We start from the raw sequence: 4,381 nt of genomic DNA on the forward strand, positions 1-4,381 counted from the left end.
CAAACGTTTCAGAGAGCTTCAAGTTCTTCAAGTGTTCATGTTCATGTTCACTCAAACTGGTGCTGAGAATGTTATCTCGCTAACATTGCACCCCATTTAGCCCACTCATAAATTGAACCACAAATCTCTAAGAAAGAGCAGGAGCAAATGTTAATCCAGAAGAAGTTCTCCTGTGGCGAAACAAGCATTTATGCGTCACAACAGGGAGTAGCGGGTGTGATTTTTCAGCCACTTTCATTAGTAAACATGCCTGCAATAAATCAATTTTATTGAATTTCTCTCCTCCAAAAAGTCTAGTTGCAGTGGATAGTGATCTGCTTACAATACCGGGTTAATAGTTGTTTTAAAATCTCCACATATTCTCATCAAGCCATTGCGTTTCAATACAGGAACTATTGGTGTTGCCCGTTCATTGGTCGCAACTGGTTCAATGACCCCTGCTTGGACTGGCCTTTCTCGTTCTTCATTAACTTTTGACCTGATGGTGTATGGTATGATTCAAGCTTTGAGACATTTTGGTATACTGTTTGTCTTAATCTTTAATTGCAGTTCAACTCCAGTCATGGAGCCTAGTGAATCTTCAAACACCTTCTCATACTTCTCCAGGATGTAGGTTGTTATTGGACTCCACTTTACTGCTCCCCAGTTGAGTTTGAGCTGTGTCAGCCATGGTCTATTAAATAAAGCAAGAATGTGAAAGTGCGAATCCAAAGCTGAAGTTGCAACTTGCTTGTAATGCATCATCCTTTGGGGTTGGTGCAGTTCTCGCGCACTTAGAGCCTACAGGAGAGAAACGACTGATAACATTTGCTTCACAAACTCTTACTAACACGGAAAGGAATTACATTCAGCTAGAATAAGGCTTTGGGCATCATTTTAGGGTGAAGAAGGTTCCACCATTACCTTTATGGACTTCATTTTACTCTTTTGACCGATCATCGACCCTTGACAACAATCTTTGTGCTGTATAAAGGTATTCCTTCCTTAGCAGCTGGTAGGTTAAAATGATGGTTTTTGATAATATCAGTACACAGATACGATGTCCAATATCACAAGCCAGAGCAACATGCAAATGCTGATGCTTTGTCAAGATTGCTGTCACAAGTCAAGCATGAAGAACATTTTGTCAGCGTCCTGTATTTCTCACTCATGGATAATGTACCTGTAACTTCATCTCAAGTACAGAGGTATAATGTCAGATGTTGAATGGAAATTCCAGACCTCAAGCCCTACATCACAGGAAGACTTGAGTTGACAGCCGAATGGAGTTTTATTATGGGGAATTTGAGTGATTATTCCTCATTGCTTGCATAGTTAAGTCCTTGACCAACTACAGGAGGGACATCCTGGTATGGTGAGAATGAAGGAATTGGCATGCAGTTATTTTTGGTGGCCAGCATTAGCTGCTCAATTAAAGAGAAAGTTGGGCAATGTCAATCCTGTGCAATACTAAGAAACTCTCCACCACTGCAACCATCACACCCGTGGGAACAACCGGACACAACCACGACGGAGAATACACATAGACTATGCAGGCCAAGTGGAGAATCACATGTTCCTCCTGATTGTGGATGCACACTCTAAGGGACAGAAGTCGTGATCATGAAATCCAGAATGACAAAACAAACCATTGAGAAACTAGACAAATTATTTGCAAGATTATTCAGTTCATTTCAAAGGAGTTTGAGGACTAACTGAAGGGAAACGATATACAGCACATCAAGTCAGCTCCATACCATCCTGAAACAAATGGGTTGACTGAATGTTTTGTTCAATCATTGAAACATTCCATCAAGGTGCATTGACAGGAAGAGTAAGCAAATTCCTAATGTCTTATCAGAGCACCTCACAGAGTTCACCAGCAATGCTGTTACTCAGGAGGAAACTGTGAACACACTTTGATTTGTTAATACCGCCTGATATTCTGAGATTGCCAAACAACAACAACAAGCACAGATTGCTGGGAGAGAACAAAACTCTAAAAAGTGAGTATTCAATCAAGGAGAACGAGTATTAGCCAGAATCCACACCACCAGTGAGAAATGGGTACCTACTGTGATCCAGCAAAGACAGGTCCAATATCATATACCCTACAGACAGATGATGAATGAGTTTGCTGAGGTCATACTGATCAGCTACGAACTTTATGAAGTGAAATTGCTGAAACGTCTCAAGAAGTATTTCCAGTGGAAATTTTAGACAGCGATACTTCAGAACAGAGACTGGACACAGAGACAAGTGCAGATTCTGTTTCTGAGGACCTCCCAATGCCTATAGATATGGACACTGGAGTAGCTTCCGGGTAGTGCTGCCTACTGAAGGAACAGAGGACACTTCCAAGTTCGCGAGTACCAGCTTCCAGAATGTTGGATACAACCCAAAAGGTATAGACACACACCTGAGCGACTGTCTTATTGGCCTGTAACTTCCAAGAATTGGTGAAAGGCCATGGCCTGCTGATACTCAGAGAAAATTACACACTTACCTGTGCGCAAGAAGCATAATGAACCTTCCTGCTCCAGTGTCAGCCTTGGGCCTCCATCAGGACAGTCTGCACAGGCTCCTGTGTGATGCAGTTTTGATGTAGCCACGCCCCCTTGTGAGGTAACAACTACATGGATGCCCATTGAGGGCAAGTATTTAAACTGCAAGATTCTATTGAAGATAACAGGCAACAAGTTTTTCAAGTGTTCTAAAGGTATGTAGAAATTTTGAAAATAGTTGTTTTGCTCTTTCTTTTATACAGGTATTGTTGTTGTTACTGGTTCTTTTAAAGTAATTTTAAATTTTATTTTTTATTATTAAAGGTGATTATTATTTATTGATAAGTGAATATAGTTTTGTTATTTGTTTTAAATCTGTGAAACTATTTAATCTGCACTATACTATTATATAGCTTTACATGTGGCATGTTTAAAATTGTTAATTTGTTCTAATTTTTTTAAATAATAATTTTTTTAAAATAAATTTAGGGTACCTAATTCATTTTTTCCAATTAAGGGGCAATTTGGTATGGCCAATCAACCTACCCTGCACATCTTTGGGTTATGAGGACGAAACCCACACAAACACGGGGAGACTGTGCAAACTCCACACAGACAGTGACCCAGAGCCGGGATCAAAGCTGGGACCTCAGCACTGTGAGGCAGCTGTGCCACCGTGCTGTCCTTTTAAAAAATAATAATAATAATATTTATTGTCACAAGTAGACTTACATTAACACTGCAATGAAGTTACTGTGAAAAGCCACTAGTCGCCACATTCCGGCACCTGTTCGGGTACACAGAGAGAGAATTCAGAATGTTCAATTCAACTAACAAGAACATCTTTCGGGACTTGTGGGAAGAAGCCGGAGCACCCGGAGGAAACCCACGCAGACACGGGGAGAATGTGCAGATCCACACAGACAGTGACCCAAGCCAGGAATCGAACCTGAGACCCTAGAGCTGTGAAGCCTATAGTCATAGAATTTTAAAAGCACCTCAGGGCTTTTTGCTATCACTGTTCTTGTAACAGATATTTTTTTGATTTGTATTTTTAGAATCATAGAATCACTACAGTGCAGAAGAAAGCCATTCGGCCCATCGTTTCTGCACCAACGCTCCAAAGGAGCACCCATTCCCAGGCTCATGCCCCGCCCTATCCCCAATCACACCAACTTACCTTTGGACACTAAGGGGCAATCCACCTAACCTGCACATCTTTGAAATGTGGGAGGAAACCAAAGCACCCAGAGGAAACGCTGCAGTCACAGGGAGAATGTGCAAACACCACACAGTTACCCATGTTCCAAATTGAACAAGGGTTCTTTGTGTTGTGAAGCAGCAGTCCTAACCAGGGTGCCACCGTATTATTATGTTTCTGCCTTGTTTACTTCAATTATCTTATTCATTTACAATTACCTCTTTATTAAATATTGTGTTTTGATGTTTCAGTAAGATATTTCTAGAAACTTGTAAAGTTTTATGGAAAACATTTATTAACAAAAATAATGTTATCAGCACAAAATTTAGTTTAACATTCACAGCTGCTGGATGACATTTCCTTTGATGACTACCACAACTTTTCCAAACACTTTTCAATAAAATATGTCTTTTCACTTTAACACTCCAATCAATAAAATATATTTTTTTACATGGACACAACAGTTCTGTTGTCTTTCTGTAAATCGGGTGGAGGGAAGTCTAGGGAAGGAGAGAGGGGGGAGAGGGTTGGGAGAAGAAGAGAGGGTTTAATGTCCAAAATGTTGCAGCTGGCAGGTGAACTTGAACTGCTGTAGGAGTCTGAAATCAAATTGAACTTAGACTCAGGGTCCAACTAAGTACGAGACCACTCTGGGTACAAGTGTGTTCAAACAAGAGTCCCCAATTGTTGAGTTATC

General features: G+C 40.6%; 1 long non-coding RNA gene across 1 annotated transcript; it reads right to left on the reverse strand.

The window, feature by feature from the left end:
• Positions 1–251: 251 nt before the first annotated feature.
• On the reverse strand, positions 252–2,537 carry LOC140428819 (uncharacterized). The gene is made up of 2 exons (XR_011948903.1): positions 2,486–2,537; positions 252–780 (listed from the first exon to the last, which is right to left on the reverse strand). It is a non-coding gene; the product is annotated as an uncharacterized lncRNA (long non-coding RNA).
• Between the last annotated feature and the right edge of the window lie 1,844 nt (positions 2,538–4,381).

Source organism: Scyliorhinus torazame, chromosome 8 (assembly GCF_047496885.1).
Source record: "Scyliorhinus torazame isolate Kashiwa2021f chromosome 8, sScyTor2.1, whole genome shotgun sequence".
NCBI lineage: Eukaryota > Metazoa > Chordata > Chondrichthyes > Carcharhiniformes > Scyliorhinidae > Scyliorhinus > Scyliorhinus torazame.